Raw genomic sequence first — 20,088 nt, 5'->3', positions numbered from 1 at the left:
TGCAAAAGTATTGTCCATGCCAAGTTAGCTAATTGCTATAATTATGTTGCTATCTTCAATTATGTCTACCCACTATGCTCACAAAATCATTTCTTGAAAGTACTCTCATTAAATTCCGCTACTCTCAAATTGAATAGGCAAATTCCATTGACAAGGTATGCATGCTTAGAATCATGTTTGTGATGACGACGTCTCTCAAACACCAAGTGCACAAATTTAACTAGTATGCATGCTTAGAATCATGTTTGTGATGACGACGTCTCTCAAACACCAAGTAGAATTTGTCACTCTACTTTGGGAGAATGAAATGGACTAAAGAGCAGACATGCTTGCGGCAGCTATGTCTCCCAAGCACCAAATGGATTAGTCATCCATCTTGGAAAGATGTCGTAGGGTAAAAAAGGGATCCTCTACCCGCTAAGTACGATTGACTAATGACTAAGCCTTTATCTCTTCTACCTCATAGTCGAGGACGACTATGATTTCAAGAGAGAGGTAATGTCATAAAATCTAATATCTAACCAACCCAAATGATTTTCTCATATTAAATTGATCACTTAATGGAGAACAAGTGTTAAGATATAGATATGTGCTTATAGATCTATCTCAACACGGGGCCAATAGTAAAGGGGCCCAAATGGGAGATGGTCTATCAAGAGCAAGGCTAACCAATGGAGCATAAGACCTTAGGGTTAGCTTCATTGAAGACCTCCAATAATGTGTGTAAAAGTCCTTTGACCTTAGGTAAGCTAGGGCTGAGCTTGAGGTGGGAACCCGGCCCAAGCTCGAGGTGTTTGTCCTGCTTGAGGTGCTTGTCGTGCTTGAGGTGTTTTTCCTGCTTGAGGTGCTTGATTAAGGTGCTTGAGGTGCTTGACTTACTCCATGCTTGAGGTGCTTGACTTGCCGCTTGATTAAGGTGCTTGAGGTTCCTTGACATGCTTGCCTGAGATGCTGTGGGAATACCCCCTAGTCCAAGTGCTTTGTCATGCTTGATGACTAAGGTGGTTGAGCTCCTAAAGTCAAAAGCATCCCTACAAGAGGGGGGGCGAGCCCTTTTCCTAGGGATTAGAGAGAGCACACACACTCACACTCACAAGGGAAGCCCCAGCTTGAAGAGGCAGCAAGGACACATGTCAGGTCCCTACCCATGTTACCTTCATGTGTTGCTTGAAGCCTATTGGCTAGGCTTCAAAGGGGTCCAATGATAAATTACTTGAATTATCTAATTGTTTTTGAATTTATCAAGTCCTCTCTCTCAAAGGGGAAAGGGGGACACTTGTCCCAAGGCTATCCCTGTTGCTTGTAATGGCTTCTGCTTGTGATTGGCTAGGCCTGGAGGGGTCCAATGAGCTTCAAGCATGAGCTACAAGGGGGGGTCGACCCAAGCAAGCTAGGGGGGTGCTTAGGGGGTAAACTCACCCACACACACTCACAAGCACTCTCATTGTGTGCTATGCAAAGTGGAAGAGCTCCCTCTCCAAGCAAGTAAATGTTGAGAGCCTACACCAACACTCTTGGCTATGGAGTGCAAATCCAACCAAGAGCCATGATTCAATGCTTAAGCTTGCCATCTCCTTCTTCTTCATTACTATTCTATTATGTATGCTAGCAACAAGAGTATGATAAGTGAGGAACTAATTCTTTCTCCTACGAAATGTTTCTTCTTCCTCTTCCCTACCCTCATTCCCTGCTAGCTCTCTCTCCACCTTCGAAGGTGTTTGAGGTCTTGGGACTGAGGCTTGGGATAGTTAAAGCTTTCTTCAAGTTTATGTTATGTTGGTGATGCATGAAGCTTTCCATCTTCATTGCTTCACCTAGGTCACAAGGAACACAAAGAATGTATTGTAACAAGTCTCTCTTTATGGGAGAAATCATAATACAAATGCCTATTGGAGGGGGGACCGGCTCCACATAAATCCGGTCCTCAACTGTTGTCATGTTCTCTAAATTCTCTCTCTTGCAAAAGTATTGTCCATGCCAAGTTAACTAATTGCTATAATTATGTTGCTATCTTCAATTATGTCTACCCACTATGCTCACAAAATCATTTCTTGAAAGTACTCTCATTAAATTCCGCTACTCTCAAATTGAATAGGCAAATTCCATTGACAAGGTATGCATGCTTAGAATCATGTTTGTGATGACGACGTCTCTCAAACACCAAGTGCACAAATTTAACTAGTATGGATGCTTAGAATCATGTTTGTGATGACGACGTCTCTCAAACACCAAGTAGAATTTGTCACTCTACTTTGGGAGAATGAAATGGACTAAAGAGCAGACATGCTTGCGGCAGCTATGTCTCCCAAGCACCAAATGGATTAGTCATCCATCTTGGAAAGATGTCGTAGGGTAAAAAAGGGATCCTCTACCCGCTAAGTACGATTGACTAATGACTAAGCCTTTATCTCTTCTACCTCATAGTCGAGGACGACTATGATTTCAAGAGAGAGGTAATGTCATAAAATCTAATATCTAACCAACCCAAATGATTTTCTCATATTAAATTGATCACTTAATGTGGGAGAATAAACGGGAACAAGTGTTAAGATATAGATATGTGCTTATAGATCTATCTCAACACGGGGCCAATAGTAAAGGGGCCCAAATGGGAGATGGTCTATCAAGAGCAAGGCTAACCAATGGAGCATAAGACCTTAGGGTTAGCTTCATTGAAGACCTCCAATAATGTGTGTAAAAGTCCTTTGACCTTAGGTAAGCTAGGGCTGAGCTTGAGGTGGGAACCCGGCCCAAGCTCGAGGTGTTTGTCCTGCTTGAGGTGCTTGTCGTGCTTGAGGTGTTTTTCCTGCTTGAGGTGCTTGATTAAGGTGTTTGAGGTGCTTGACTTACTACATGCTTAAGGTGCTTGACTTGCCGCTTGATTAAGGTGCTTGAGGTGCCTTGACATGCTTGCCTGAGATGCTGTGGGAATACCCCCTAGTCCAAGTGCTTTGTCATGCTTGATGACTAAGGTGGTTGAGCTCCTAAAGTCAAAAGCATCCCTACAAGAGGGGGGGCGAGCCCTTTTCCTAGGGATTAGAGAGAGCACACACACTCACACTCACAAGGGAAGCCCCAGCTTGAAGAGGCAGCAAGGACACATGTCAGGTCCCTACCCATGTTACCTTCATGTGTTGCTTGAAGCCTATTGGCTAGGCTTCAAAGGGGTCCAATGATAAATTACTTGAATTATCTAATTGTTTTTGAATTTATCAAGTCCTCTCTCTCAAAGGGGAAAGGGGGACACTTGTCCCAAGGCTATCCCTGTTGCTTGTAATGGCTTCTGCTTGTGATTGGCTAGGCCTGGAGGGGTCCAATGAGCTTCAAGCATGAGCTACAAGGGGGGGTCGACCCAAGCAAGCTAGGGGGGTGCTTAGGGGGTAAACTCACCCACACACACTCACAAGCACTCTCATTGTGTGCTATGCAAAGTGGAAGAGCTCCCTCTCCAAGCAAGTAAAGGTTGAGAGCCTACACCAACACTCTTGGCTATGGAGTGCAAATCCAACCAAGAGCCATGCTTCAATGCTTAAGCTTGCCATCTCCTTCTTCTTCATTACTATTCTATTATGTATGCTAGCAACAAGAGTATGATAAGTGAGGAACTAATTCTTTCTCCTACGAAATGTTTCTTCTTCCTCTTCCCTACCCTCATTCCCTGCTAGCTCTCTCTCCACCTTCGAAGGTGTTTGAGGTCTTGGGACTGAGGCTTGGGATATTTAAAGCTTTCTTCAAGTTTATGTTATGTTGGTGATGCATGAAGCTTTCATCTTCATTGCTTCACCTAGGTCACAAGGAACACAAAGAATGTATTGTAACAAGTCTCTCTTTATGGGAGAAATCATAATACAAATGCCTATTGGAGGGGGGACCGGCTCCACATAAATCCGGTCCTCAACTGTTGTCATGTTCTCTAAATTCTCTCTCTTGCAAAAGTATTGTCCATGCCAAGTTAGCTAATTGCTATAATTATGTTGCTATCTTCAATTATGTCTACCCACTATGCTCACAAAATCATTTCTTGAAAGTACTCTCATTAAATTCCGCTACTCTCAAATTGAATAGGCAAATTCCATTGACAAGGTATGCATGCTTAGAATCATGTTTGTGATGACGACGTCTCTCAAACACCAAGTGCACAAATTTAACTAGTATGCATGCTTAGAATCATGTTTGTGATGACGACGTCTCTCAAACACCAAGTAGAATTTGTCACTCTACTTTGGGAGAATGAAATGGACTAAAGAGCAGACATGCTTGCGGCAGCTATGTCTCCCAAGCACCAAATGGATTAGTCATCCATCTTGGAAAGATGTCGTAGGGTAAAAAAGGGATCCTCTACCCGCTAAGTACGATTGACTAATGACTAAGCCTTTATCTCTTCTACCTCATAGTCGAGGACGACTATGATTTCAAGAGAGAGGTAATGTCATAAAATCTAATATCTAACCAACCCAAATGATTTTCTCATATTAAATTGATCACTTAATGGAGAACAAGTGTTAAGATATAGATATGTGCTTATAGATCTATCTCAACACGGGGCCAATAGTAAAGGGGCCCAAATGGGAGATGGTCTATCAAGAGCAAGGCTAACCAATGGAGCATAAGACCTTAGGGTTAGCTTCATTGAAGACCTCCAATAATGTGTGTAAAAGTCCTTTGACCTTAGGTAAGCTAGGGCTGAGCTTGAGGTGGGAACCCGGCCCAAGCTCGAGGTGTTTGTCCTGCTTGAGGTGCTTGTCGTGCTTGAGGTGTTTTTCCTGCTTGAGGTGCTTGATTAAGGTGCTTGAGGTGCTTGACTTACTCCATGCTTGAGGTGCTTGACTTGCCGCTTGATTAAGGTGCTTGAGGTTCCTTGACATGCTTGCCTGAGATGCTGTGGGAATACCCCCTAGTCCAAGTGCTTTGTCATGCTTGATGACTAAGGTGGTTGAGCTCCTAAAGTCAAAAGCATCCCTACAAGAGGGGGGGCGAGCCCTTTTCCTAGGGATTAGAGAGAGCACACACACTCACACTCACAAGGGAAGCCCCAGCTTGAAGAGGCAGCAAGGACACATGTCAGGTCCCTACCCATGTTACCTTCATGTGTTGCTTGAAGCCTATTGGCTAGGCTTCAAAGGGGTCCAATGATAAATTACTTGAATTATCTAATTGTTTTTGAATTTATCAAGTCCTCTCTCTCAAAGGGGAAAGGGGGACACTTGTCCCAAGGCTATCCCTGTTGCTTGTAATGGCTTCTGCTTGTGATTGGCTAGGCCTGGAGGGGTCCAATGAGCTTCAAGCATGAGCTACAAGGGGGGGTCGACCCAAGCAAGCTAGGGGGGTGCTTAGGGGGTAAACTCACCCACACACACTCACAAGCACTCTCATTGTGTGCTATGCAAAGTGGAAGAGCTCCCTCTCCAAGCAAGTAAATGTTGAGAGCCTACACCAACACTCTTGGCTATGGAGTGCAAATCCAACCAAGAGCCATGCTTCAATGCTTAAGCTTGCCATCTCCTTCTTCTTCATTACTATTCTATTATGTATGCTAGCAACAAGAGTATGATAAGTGAGGAACTAATTCTTTCTCCTACGAAATGTTTCTTCTTCCTCTTCCCTACCCTCATTCCCTGCTAGCTCTCTCTCCACCTTCGAAGGTGTTTGAGGTCTTGGGACTGAGGCTTGGGATAGTTAAAGCTTTCTTCAAGTTTATGTTATGTTGGTGATGCATGAAGCTTTCCATCTTCATTGCTTCACCTAGGTCACAAGGAACACAAAGAATGTATTGTAACAAGTCTCTCTTTATAGGAGAAATCATAATACAAATGCCTATTGGAGGGGGGACCGGCTCCACATAAATCCGGTCCTCAACTGTTGTCATGTTCTCTAAATTCTCTCTCTTGCAAAAGTATTGTCCATGCCAAGTTAACTAATTGCTATAATTATGTTGCTATCTTCAATTATGTCTACCCACTATGCTCACAAAATCATTTCTTGAAAGTACTCTCATTAAATTCCGCTACTCTCAAATTGAATAGGCAAATTCCATTACAAGCTAGTGCAATGAAGATGAAAGCTTTATGCACTAAGCAAAACACTTAGCAAACACAACTTGAGTTATCCCCGTTCTCAGACCCAAGACCTCACACACCTTCGAAGATGGTGAGAGCTAGCAGGGTATGAGAGTAGATTGAGAGGAAGAAGGAGTATCTTACGAGAAAGATGTACATCTCCTCACATAATCACTCATATTAGCATAGCTTTAGCTTAGTAATTAGCTTGGTAGAGGAGATGAGCATGCATTGAAGCTTGGCTCTTGGTTGGATTTGCATCCACAAGCCAAGAGTGTGTCGATGTAGGCTTCTGTCTCACAAGCTTGGAGTAGGTGATGAGCTCTCCATTAAAGCTTGGCAAGGGATAGTCTTTTCTTTCTTCACACATGAGATTGTGTGAGTGTGTGTGTGATAATGCCTTGCAAAAATCAGCCCCCTCTCTCTCTTGGGCGAGCCCTCTTGCTATTTGCTCTTGCTCCAGCCTCGTTGGCCCTCCCCAAGTCAAGCCAATGACTATTAAGCAGCATAATTGATAGCCTTTTGACATGTGCCCCCCTTTCCCCTTTTGCGAGAGCTTTAGGTAATTTAATAATTAAACTAAACTCTCATTGGACCCCTTTGCCTCCTGGCCAATAAGAATCAGGCAAGCCATTGGGCTCCTAAATGCTCATTGGACCCCTTGGGAGACTGTCCAATAGTCTTCTAGGAGACTTAATTCTCATTGGTTCTTTTATTAAGTGTTTTTAAATTAATTAAACTAGATTTACTCTAGCCTAATTCTCATTGGTCCACCTTCAAGGCCATCCAATAGGAAATTGGCACACCTTGTGGGCATCTGGGCTAGGGAGCTGACATGTGTCCCTAATTCCCTTTGTGTAAACGGAGCCTCTGTGTGTGTGTGTGTGTGTGTGACTTTCTCTCTCATCCCCTAGAAGAAGGGCTCGCCCCCTCCCATGTAGGGATATGCAAAGACTTTTTAGTTACACACAAAGCATCCAATTTCCCCTAGGGTTGACCTTTGGACACAACCTTTGAATTTTGGAACCTTAGCATTTTGCAAGTCTTAATGGGCTGAACCTTAGGGTCTTTTTAGCCCATTGTTGCACATGGCTCTTTTGCAGTTGGCCCCCCCTTTGGATCCCTATTTTCCCTCCTTTGGATCCCTATTGTGGCCGGTCTGCTAGCTTAACGAATATTCTAGCTTTTTCTCCCCTGGCACTTCCCCACATTAAATGATCAGTTTAATATGAGAAAATCATTTAGGAGAATTAGATATTGATTAATATGACATATTCATGATCTGGTATAACGTCAAGGACAAGTACTCCTTCTTGGTCAGCAAGACAAGTAATGGTGATTCATCATAAACTAGATGAGATGGTAGGGCTGTTAACTAATGTGAAAGGCATTGTATATGTGTGAATGAGAAGGAAATTCAAGTCTAAATGAAACATTATTGTTGACATACGAGATGCGAAATAGTCCATCAAAGCAAGAATCACTTTACAAAATCATTTGTTTCAGCACTTTGAATCCGAAGCTTTTCAATTCTCAACATAACAAAATCTCCTTTGAGAAGATGATTATTGTTTTTTTGGATACTTAATTTATTGTTCTTATGAATTTTTTGGGGAAACATAAAAATTAGCATAAATGGAATGGAAATCAATAATGAAATCATTAGCAGTTGGAATAAAATTAGACAATCTAGAAGTTGGTGTAGGTAGTGAATTTTTAAACATCTACTCAAACCAGTGAGAAGCTTATGTGCAATAAAAGGAAAATCAGTGATAAAATCCAATAAAACCTATTCCTAAGGTCTTTTAGCAAATGGGAAGTGGATGTAAAAGACTTCATTTCTTAAATGTGGTAGATTTAATCTTCTGAAAAACCAAACAAGTTTTGACACACTTCTTTATATCAATGTGCATAGTAGGCCAAAAGAAATCACAACCAAATTTTTGTATGCATCAATAAAACCTCAATGGGCAATATATAGTGGTTTATGCAGTTCTTCAATAATCATGAGATGAAATAGTTGAGTAATACAAAGCTCTTGCTTGAAATATAGAAATTGATCTTGAATGGTGTACTCCAAAAATAAATGTGTAACACGCTTATTCGTGTGCAACTATGTAGTTTCAAAATCTTCATCTTTTGTATATGTATCGGCAATGGATGCAAACAATATAGTTTCAGTTATAGACATGTTATTAAGAAATCAATGTGAGATAATGTGCCTTGTGAAAAAATCACTGACAAATTTTCTATAATAACTAGAGAAGCCAAGAAATAATCTCAAATGCAAATTTCTAAGAATTGGCCATGATTTGATAGGCTCAATTTTCCTAGTATCTACATGAATACTTAATGTCAAATTGAAAGGAAGAGCTCATTTCAAGATTCAAATACAATTGACTCTTTCATAAAAAATCAAAAACACGTTTAAGGTGCTCTTTGTGTTCATCTGCAAGACAAGTATGCCATTATAGAATACAATCACAAAATCTTGGTGATCAATAAAAATATGATTCATATGTGTAAAAAGTAGCAAGTAAATTAGTTAACTCGAATGGTATAACAAAAAATTTGTAGTGCCTTTTTTGAGTTCTAAATATAGTTTTATAAATGTCTTCTTACACCATTTTGACTTGGTGATATTCCAATTCAGGTCAAGATTACTAAAGATAGTAGCTCCTTTTAGTGTATCTAATAAGTTATCTACCCGAGGGATAGGGAATTTGTTTTCTATTATGATCTTACTTAAGGCTCTTTAATCTATACACATATGCAAGGTACCATTTTTCTTCTTGACAAGAAGAAAATGTGCTCCATATAGTGAATTACTAAGCCTAATAAGTCTCCTATTTATAAATTCTTGAATTTGGGTCCATATCTTTTTGTGTGTAAGTGAATTTGCTAGATAAAATGCACGACATGGTGGTTCACTTTTAGATATAGTGTCAATTCCATGTTCTTTTGGTTTAGATGGTAGTAGACCATGTGGTAATTTGTTCATAAAACAATCATAAAATTGTGAGAGAAATGGGTTGTGTGGTTCATCACATGCGGGCGTTTCATGGGTAGTTACTTCATTGACAAGGACTTAGTGTATCTTTTCTTGTTTACGGATTACTCTCTTGGCTTGAGAGTGAGTAAAAGTGTGATATTTTGTGTTCGATGATTTCTTGCAAGTGAGTTCATTCATTATTACGTGTAATTGAGAGAGGTTGTGTAGGATAACCAATGAGAGTTCATTCATTATTATGTGTAAATGAGAGAGGGAATGTATGATAACCAATTTTAAGATTAAACTCATTAAGAAATGGCATACCAAAAATCATGTCAATACCATGCGTAAGTGTGACAACAAACACACTTTGTTGATTGAATTTTTGTATGTGAATCATTAAAAGTTCTCCTTTTGGTGATTGCAATTCTACATTTGGTTATTGAACACCCTTTTCACTCCATAGTTATATTTGATTTGAGACCGAGATATTTGATGTGCTAGAAGAATCATGATTGCTCCCATCATCAAGTGAAATAGTGGTCTATGCCTTGAAATATTCCTTTGACCTTGAACAATGCATGAGGTGAGATAGAAGTACGTGACTCTGCTTGATTTTGATTATCATGGTAATTTGGTTTCTATGCTTCTTTGAAGCCAGCTTCTACATCCGAAGTATTCATCTAGAGGTTCTTTCTGTATCGTGTTGGATGTGGTAGATTGAAAATTCTTACCACGATGGTTGATGTTTTCGTGAGGCTTGTGTTACTATGGTTGTTGTTGTCCTCTTTGAGTTTGGATCCTTATCTGTAGCATTATATAACATCTACAACATTAAATATGCTTGGCATGAGAATTTGTATTTTTTTGTGGTTGTCAATATAATCTACTCACTATTGTGAGTTTCGCAAAAAAGAAAAACATTAAAATTGCTTAATAGCACATCCATTTTATTTGGCTTTATGTTTAATATGGAGAGTGAATCATTGAGGATTGATTGATTAGGTAGACATGGTCTCTTTTGAGGAGAAATTGCTTTTTGAAAGCTCTAAATATGTCAAATTTAGAAGAATTTTTGGGGCTTCCTTCTTTGATTAGTAGCTTGAAAACCATTGGGCAATTGATGTCAACCATTTTTATTTTTTTGTTAAGTGCTAAAGAAATTGCTTCTGCCAGAGTAAGAGTTATAAGCAATTTTAATATCTCCCAAGCCTCGTTTTGATTGCATTGCTTGCTCCCACTTGTCCTCCATTTGCATGGCTTTTTGGAAACAAGATGGTTCTCTACATTTAGTCAGCATATGTTAATCTAGATTTGACCAAAAATTCTCAAGAAAATTTGAGACTCAACTATCACTCGACTCTCTCTAGAGATTTACTAGTGGAAGGCTCCCTATCACTAGACTTCTAAGTTTTGACCAAATCTTAGGCAACCTCTTCAAATGTAACTCTCTTGTACTCTACCTCTTTGATAGGTTTCTTATGCATCTTGAACTCGTTGAATATGACATCCAAACTTCTAATGATCTTACAAGAGACCGGGTGCCAAAGACGATAGCCCATTTCTCCATTTGCACCATAGCCCATTAGAATACATTTGTGTCACTTGTTCAAGATTTTTTCTAAGCTCTTTTTCCATATGTGCATATGCCTTGCAACCAAAGATGCATAACATATCCACATTTTCCCCTCACTATGGATCTAAGCCATATATGAATTTCCTTATGAGCTTGCTCTTGGGAACATGCTCAATTGCCTGCAAATGAATTAGAAAATTAAAAAAACAATGGACATGTGCTTACACATGATTTTGGGACTATTTAACAATATCCCATTGCCAGTGTGCTTTAGATTTGTACTATGTAGATAGGAATGTGTCTTTAATTAGCTTTTACAGTGGATGCCATGTGCGGGGATATTGTTGGGAAGCGTGTTCCCTAATAACCAATGGTTCAGCGTTAGTCTATGGAGGATGGAGCCTTAGCTTGACCATGGTGTTAGGGTTAGGGTTAGAGAGATGGAGATTAGGGTTAGGGCTATGCCAAGTGAAAGAGCATTAGGATAGAGTATAGACCCAATTGACAGAACTCAAAAGTGCAATTGATAGAACTCATTAGGGTAGAGTATAGAAACAATTGATAGAACTCAAAAGTGCAATTGATTCATAAGAAAAGAGCCTCTCAAATAGGCTTGGTTCTTTACAACCATTGGCTGCCCTCTTGCTATTGGACCATGTCATTATTTCATACTTACTAGGTGGCTAAGTGAATTTCCCATAGGAGCCACAAGTTGAGCTTAATGCAACAATCGCCCCCTTAAGCCAAAATTGGGGTTTTACAAAGATTTCATGATGTTATAGTGCCTAGGTCTCTTGTTGGATACATCTACAAGGTTCTCGTGATACATGACGACCGTTTTCTTTGGATTTAACACTTCACGATTCTCAATTATATACATCGTGGTGATTTTAAACAGATTTAGTGGCCATGGTTTAATTGGATACAACATGTAGGGTCATGTGAGATCCTAAGGCTCATACAAAGCTTTATGTCTAAACAAATTTATGTGAAGAACGATCTTCCTCTTCTCGCATTTCATTCGCCATGTCGTTTTCTTCAGCTTCATCAATATGTCAATGTTAATCTTTGGTTTCTTGATTTTGTTTGGTCCATTTTGTTGAGGGTGCACTCTTTATGGTCGATGGTGAAATGCAGACATACATATCATGTGTTGTATCTATGTGTGTTCTCATGATGATGGGTGGTGTTACCATACACGTATCATGTAGGCAATGTCTGTAAACACATGTTGCATAGTGCTTTTGTGAATGCAACGTTTTTTGCAAAAGCAAGAATATATTTGTGCAAATGCATAGTGCAAGCTAATGGGGGTTTTTACAATCTTTAGATTGAATATCACCCGCATTTCAAATGCATAAATTTCAATCCCTTTGGTGTGCAAATTAGTTGGTGTTGAACAATCTTTGCCTCTCTTGAAGTAGTGGTTCAAGTTTTTTTTCTTCGAACTGTGGGAAAGTCCCTCTAATACATGTGAGCTAGACAATGCACACAATTCAAATGGATAAATTCCAAGCCCTTTGGTGTGCAAAGTAGTTGTTGTTGAACAATCTTTGCCTCTCTTAAAGTAGTGTCTAGGGTTTTGTTTCTTTGAATTGTGGGAAAGTCCCCCTAATACATGTGACCTGGACAATGCAAGTGAGGGAAAAGGGGGCCTATGGAAAGGGGGCCTCAATGAGGTGGACCCAAATATGGATTTAAATCCTCTTGACTGTCTCTGGTTGGCTAGCCATCAAAAGGAACAACCGTTTGAGTGTGAAAGGACCCTTGAAGTCTTCAAGCACATGAGGTTTGGTGTGAATGCCCTCTCAACCTTTGAAGACTTAATTATAAAAGATAATGGAATGTTGTAGAATTCAATCGTGTGGGCCTGTCATCTATAGATGATGTCAAAAATGGGCCAAGTTGCACGCGAAGGTGAGGTGCGTGATGATGAAGAGTACCAGCTTAGCAATGCGCAATAGGTTGATGGGCCATAGCCGGGCTCTGCAAACCATTGTCTAGCAAGTACTACAACCTATCAACATGTAAGCTTGATTAAACATGAGCAATTGATGAGGGGTCTAAATCAAAACCATCTGGTGAGTCACATTGTGCATGGGGATCTTAGAGGAAAAGGAGAGGGCTTGACTAAGTGTAGACGAGCGACACATGCGACGTGAGGCAACCAACATCAAAAGATGGGCAATGGTTGGAATTAATGACTTTGATAGGGCAATCATTTGTTATGGTCGACGGGTAGCGAGGATAGCCTAGGAGGATGGTGATGAGCTTGATGCAAAGTGTGGTCCCTTAATGCAATGCTGCAAAAACTGTGTTGAATATGCAAAAAGAGGAAAAACTTGGCAATCCTTTTCCACTTGTATAGAGTGGTTCCCACTACAAATAGTGCATGCGCGCGCACACACACACACACACACACACAATGTTGGATTGCTGCTGCAGATTTTTCAAGAGCAATTAGAGGCTCTATCTTCCACTGCAGTGATTATGGATTCATTTGAAAGCTCATGACCACACACAATTAATTGACAAGCTGAGAACCCACTGAAGGAGTACGAGCGGAAGTGCAACGCGAGAGAGAGTGCGAGAAGAAGAGCACAACGATATGGTGAACTCGCTCTACTGTAATGTGTAGAGCATAGTCAGTTCTTATTAGGTTTTAACAAAAGAATATGTGTACATACCTGGCGGCCCGCCCACTTACTTGGGCGACCACATTGGGCTTTATACCCCAACAACCTCCCACTTAAAGTCCAATGTGGTACTTTAAGTGTGAGAGAAGCTACCTTACAAGCCAATATACAAGAGATGTAGAGAAGTGATGTACTACCCTACACCTAACTGCTTGCGAAAATGTGCAAAGCTCTCTGAGGGAAGTGCTTTTGTAAGTAGATCAGCAGGATTTTCTGTGGTGTGAACTTTGACAAGCTGAAGTTGCTTATCCTCGAGCATTTCCCTGATGAAATGATACTTCACATCCACATGCTTTGTCTTTGAGTGATAAACTGGATTGCAAGCCAATTGTATAGCACTTTGACTATCACAATATAACACAGGCATCTCTTCTTTGATTCCCAAATCTGTTACTAGTCGATTAAGCCAAATTGATTCTTTGCATGCCTCTGATCCTGCAACATATTCAGCCTCTGTAGTAGACTGAGTAACACAATCTTGTAGTCTAGAACAAGATGATACTGCTCCACCAGCCAATGTAAAGACATACCCTGACGTAGACCTTCGGTTGTCTAAGTCACCTGCATAATCTGAGTCTGTAAAACCCTTTACACTTAGCTCCTGACTCCCATAGCATATACACATACTCTTTGTAGCTTTCAGATATTTCAATATTCCTTTCACTGCCTTCCAATGTTTCTTGCCTGGGTTTGACATGTATCGACTTACTACTCCCACTGCAAATGCAATGTCTGGGCGAGTAGCAATCATTGCATACATCAAACTACCCAGTGCAGACGCATATGGAATCTTATCCATTTCAGCCTGTTCTTCCTCAGACACAGGACAATCTTGTTTGCTAAGTTTCACATATGGTGGCAATGGAACACTCAGTGCCTTTCCCTTCTCCATATTGAACGTTGCAAAACCTTGTCAATATACTCTGTTTGAGATAATCAAATCAACTTCTTTGATCTGTCTCTCTCAATGCACATACCAAGTATATGACTTGCCTCACCCATGTCTTTCATGTCAAACGATTTTGCCATCTTTGACTTCAAAGCTGAAATTTCTTCCAAGTGCTTGCCAGCAATCAACATGTCATCCACATACAAAATAAGGATCAACCAACTACCATCCTTAGCCTTCTTTGTATATAGACAGTGATTGAACTCACTACGTTTGTAGCCTTGAGAAAGCATAAACTTGTGGAATTTATGGTACCATGCCCTCGGTGATTGTTTTAAGCCATAAAGACTCTTTAACAACTGGCATACCCAATCTTCCTTGCCTTTCTCAACAAACCCTTCTGGCTGCTGCATGTAAATTTCCACATCTAAATCACCATGCAAGAACGTTGTCTTGACATCCATTTGGTGCAACACCAAATCTAATATGGCAACCCATGCAAGAAAGCATCTCAATGTAGTCATCTTGACCACCGAAGAGAAGACTTCATCAAAGTCAATGCCTTGTTCTTGCTTAAAGCCCTTGGCAACAATCCTTGCTTTGTACTTTGGCTGACTATCATGAGCGGTGATCTTATACCTGTAAACCCATTTACAAGGTAGAGCCTTTTTGCCCTGTGGTAATTTAACTAGCTTCCATGTCTTGTTTCTATGCAGAGCTGTCATCTCTGACTACATGGCCAATTGCCAATTCCCGGAGTCCTTCATTTGCACTGCTTCCTTGTAACATGAAGGCTCATTGCAATAAGTCAACATGACATAGTTCATAGATGGAACAAACCTATCAGGAGGTCGCGTGACACGTCCAGATCTACGCACAATAGGTGGCTCAGGCTCAGCCACAACCTGTGGTTCCACTCTATCCTGTGGTTGCTCCTCTTGAGCCCTGACATTTTGTCTTGCACGTGCAGGTCCATCTTCTTGGAAGACAAGTCTTCTAATCTCCTCAACCCTCTCTGGTTTAGAATGATATTTGGATTCATTAAAGTGAACATCATTGCTGCGGACAACCTTTCTGGATTCGGGATCCCAAAGTCTGTACCCCATCTCACCAGAATTACCATAGCCTAGAAAGATGCACTTTCTACTCTTTGGCTCAAGTTTGTTCCTAAATTCCTTTGGAACGTGAGTATATGCCTCACAGCCAAAGACTCTGAGATGCTTGTATGAGGGCATTTTGCCTGACCATACCATCTCTGGCACTGAATCCTTCTGCAAAACCTTGCTAGGAGATCTATTTACAAGATGAACAGTTGTTGATACAGCTTCAGCCCAAAACCCATTTGGCAGCTGTGCCGACATCTCGTTTGCTACATTGAAGTAAACGCTTTCTGCCAAAGTCAGCATAATGGTAGAAAGTGCCAATTCATCCATTTCGCTCCATTCATCTTCGTCCATATCTTCTGGTTTTATCCCCTTGAGCTTTATAGGTTTTATCTGCTTCTTTTGTACCAACACGTGCCAAATCTGCTTCTTCCACAATGGGAAATTGGTTCCATCCAGCTTCTTGATATTGTAAAGAGCAGTGTCCTGTGATCCAGCCATAGCTACGCTTCATAGTGGTTTACTTTCCTGGGAAAAATTTGGCAGAGTTTCCCCTATAAACTGACCTCTGAACCAATATCAACGTGTCAAATGAACCAAGAAAGCTTCAGATTCTGCATAAATTTCGGCAGAGACTCCTTTGTAAAATGGCTCTGGTGTACTCAAAAAACAGACCAAAAAACAGCTCAGAAAACACCGTCTCTCTGACACTGTAAGCTGTGGGTAAACCTGTCCTGCACCTGTACTGTCTCTGACTGTCCTGTCACTGTCCTGTAAGCATAGGCTGCGACAATGCCTCAACGGCAGTAAAGCAAAGATGCAATCCCAACTGTCTAACTCACATTCAATACATCCTAGCTGCATATCTAAGGGTGCTCGAGGGATCGCTCCAAGACCTGTATCACCGAAAGGATCTCAACATTCGAGAATCCCCCAGCTCAATAAAACCTCACTCGACCCTCAACAAAGGCTGTAGTAAATCTGACAGTACATAGACTTCCCACAAAGTCATACATCCACAAATTTCCCATTGTATGCTGTAACCGTTGCGGCGGTTGTTTGCTGCGTGACTCACAGCCAGCAAACCCTCAACAGACATACATCATCTTTGACAATACATCCCATATGGAAGTACCTGCAATGTCAGGATGAAATCTGGAATATCAAGCAGCAAACACAAGCTACCTGATGAACTAGTGGATGTCGCCTACAGTCTGTGTGTAGATGCGTCCGTGTCGTATGTGACACGCCTCCAAGAACTGTGAGCCGTCCTTTGATGTGTAGACAACCACAAATCAACACTCTGGGAGTGTCGATATCCTCAGCACCTGCAGTCGTAGGCCGAAAAACCCCAAATTTGCAGAGTCGGATCTGCACCCGCTGAGACCACGTAGTCGAAAATGGCCTGCGCAGAACTTTGTCGAAGCTGAACAGTAACCGAGATGATCTCAGAATGAAATTCTGAGCACACCAAGCCCTATGGGCTTACCCAGAAGATTTGGGGCCGTGTCTTTGCCTGTCAAATTTCACTCCAATCTGAGCTGGTGACTCTAGCCTCCTGCAGTGCTTCCCCGAGCCTCGATCTAAGCTCTGATACCAGTTGAAGGGGTACGAGCGGAAGTGCGACGCGAGAGAGAGTGCGAGAAGAAGAGCACGACGATATGGTGAACTCGCTCTACTATAATGTGTAGAGCATAGTGAGTTCTTATTAGGTTTTAACAAAAGAATATGTGTACATACCTGGCGGCCCGCTGACTTACCTGGGCGACCATATTGGGCTTTATACCCCAACACCCACGGTGAGCAACCAAGAGTAATTAGAAAAGGGGCAAATTAAATCCAAAAATGGAGGGATTAAGGATTGGATTTAAAGCTAAAAACACAGAGATTTTAACAGCTTGGTAGGAAGTCCAAAAGATGTGTGATTTAAGCAATTGAGGGTTCAATGGAATGGTGTCGGGAAGCACACCACACACACACACATTTCACAAGGAAATTATGCCTACAATGAGGGTTGTAAAACAAGTTTTGAAGGAACACAAAAAAATGCATAAAATTTTGAAATTGTTCACACATAAACAATTATTGGAATGCCACTAATCACTCATCGATTAATTAAGAAGGGTAGTGGCCCATTGGTATTGCCAAGAGCGTGCCCAAGCCTAATCAATGACATTAGTGATTAGGGAGAGAGAAAGATAGAAATTAATTAAGCCTAGGTGTGATCCGTCGGCTCTGATACCACTTGTTGGGAAGCGTGTTTCCTAATCACCAATGGTGCCACGTTAGGCTATGGAGAATGGAGCTTTAACTTGACCATGGTAGTAGGGTTAGGGTTAGAAAGATTATATTAGGGTTAGGGCTATGCAAAGTGCAAGAGCATTAGGTAGAGCATAGACACAATTTATAAAACTTAATAGTGTAAATAATTTATTAGAAAAGAGCCTCTCAAATAGTCTTGGTGCTTTAAAATCATTGGCCAGTGCTATTTTACCCTCTTGCTATTGGACCATGTCATTATTTCTACTTCCTAGGTGGCAAGTGGCTTTCCCATAGGAGCCAGAAGTTGGGCTTAGCCCAACAGATTTGTGTGATGTTTTTTCATGGCAGTCCACCATAAAGTGGCACTACTAGTAAAATGACTAGCCACATATTTAATCATGTCATGATCAAAAAAATGTTTGTTGTTGAAATTATTTCCCAATTTGCTAATCCATGCAAAGAATATATTTGCTTCTTTGGTAAAGTCAAAATCTTTAAAAGAAAAGAATTTACGGGCTAGTTTTACTCCTTTTCATCTTCTTTTCATGCTTGAGTTGAGTTTTAGGTGGATGCATGGGAGTGCATTCCAATTCAACGCATTTAGTATGCTCATATGCCAAATTTTATTGTAGATACAATAAAGTTAAAAAAATAATATGGAGTAATGCTAAAAGTGCCACAATGTACAAAACAATGAGGATAATACAAATTCTAAGAACAAAAGTAGGAGAAGTGAATGGCTTACCTACTATAATATTGATGTTTGTAAGTTTGTCGTAGAGCATGTTGAAAGCAAAAAGAAAAAAGGTGCAGTCAATTTTAGCATGAAAAAGAGTTTGAGCCCATGACATTAGTGGATTTCTCCCTTGTTAAATGATCTCAAATAATTGATGTAACCATGAAAATTCATTCAATCATAAATTGATTGTCAAAGTGGCAAGAAATATGATTTTGGCATCGGTAGTTTTTTGAATGCTTATCGAAAGTCAAATGTTTAGAATTTTGTGTATTTGCTACAAAAAATCTTAGAAACTAGAAACTTCCAATCTTCTCTGATTTCGGCTTGATTGGAAACCAAACCTTGGGCCAAAATCTTGTGGTTTGAGTGTAGTTTCAAAGGCCACGAGCAAGAGGGGACTTGTGGGAATGGAGCCTTCAATTTTTTTCCCATGTGGTTTATGGCCCTCTTTAATTATACAGTCCCAACTTTGGGCCACCTATTTTACTAGGTGTCAAATGAAGCAAGTAGTAGCGGACAACATGTAGGTTTGTCAAGAAGGCAATGTGGGAGAGAGATGAAGTCATACCCACCTCTAGAAAGCCTATCGGATGGTCACTGAAGGCAAAAGTATTTGTCAAACCTAGGCAAGCCACTTTGGAGCTAGCAAGGTAGGCTTTGGTGAAGTTGATAGTAGAGGTTTCTATGTGCAGGGGTGGTTTCCCACACTAGAGGCGAGAACTTCATTTCTGTTTGATTTGTCCTCTACTTGCTTCTTATGATAGCCAAAACCAATTATTCCTTGAACAACTTGTAGGAACTTCAAGGCTTGCTGAGTTTCATAGTTCAAATCTTCTTCTTCTCCTCTTTAACCTCCACTTCTTTTTCACAAGCTTAAAAGAAAATTAACGAGTATTGGCATTGAAGATTTCCATACCGATTTTGATGGTCGATAGTCAAAGTTGTACAAATATTAGTTGACTACAAGTTTGATTAGTGTTAATTGAAATTAGTGGGGAGAATCACACTTATACTAGATCCTGGAACCCTACACAAAATCAAGCTTCCCTTTAATGTTTTTCAAATAAGATGTATATATGGTCAAACACAAACTTACACACACACAATCAATCAAACTATGATGCAATACTAGATTAAGGATATACACAAGATCAAAAGCATTAACACATAGAGTAGAGAGGAGAAGAAGGAATGAGCACAATGTTGGCCTTAATCTTATAATTTTATTACAAAAAACTTGTGCCAATTTTAAGCCCCTCTTTACTAGCATGTCATTATCATCCATACTTTTACAAGAGGTGTTTCCCATGAACATTTCTAACTTATTCCAAGATAATCTATGCAAAAACTTATTTTATTGGGTGGTGCAACCATAGCACCAACCATAGGAAAAATGTAAGACAAAAAAGTGTGCAAGCTGCAAACCACCGTGAGAATTAAGCACGTGTCAAAGGGGATGAGGTCTTCACTTAGGACACTAATGCATACCTTTGAAGTTGAGGGGGCTAATCTTCCACAATTTGAAGAGAGCACATTCACAAAAGGTGACAATGATTTAATAATGGAGAAGGGTGGTCTTAAAAAAAAGCATGAAGTGTAGGGGATAGGTCCAATTGTAGAAAATCTTGGAGGTCAATGGAGGAAGCAATGATCAGTAGGTGGATTAGATTGTAGAAAATCTAGATGAAGACACTATCATTAAGGGCAATAGACTACGAATGTAGGGTGTGGCGAGCACCACAATGACACTGACCATGAACAAGAAGAAGAGGGGA

The sequence above is a fragment of the Adiantum capillus-veneris genome, chromosome 17 (genome assembly GCF_014529385.1).
Source record: "Adiantum capillus-veneris isolate H3 chromosome 17, ASM1452938v2, whole genome shotgun sequence".
NCBI lineage: Eukaryota > Viridiplantae > Streptophyta > Polypodiopsida > Polypodiales > Pteridaceae > Adiantum > Adiantum capillus-veneris.
This window is presented reverse-complemented; position numbering follows the sequence as displayed.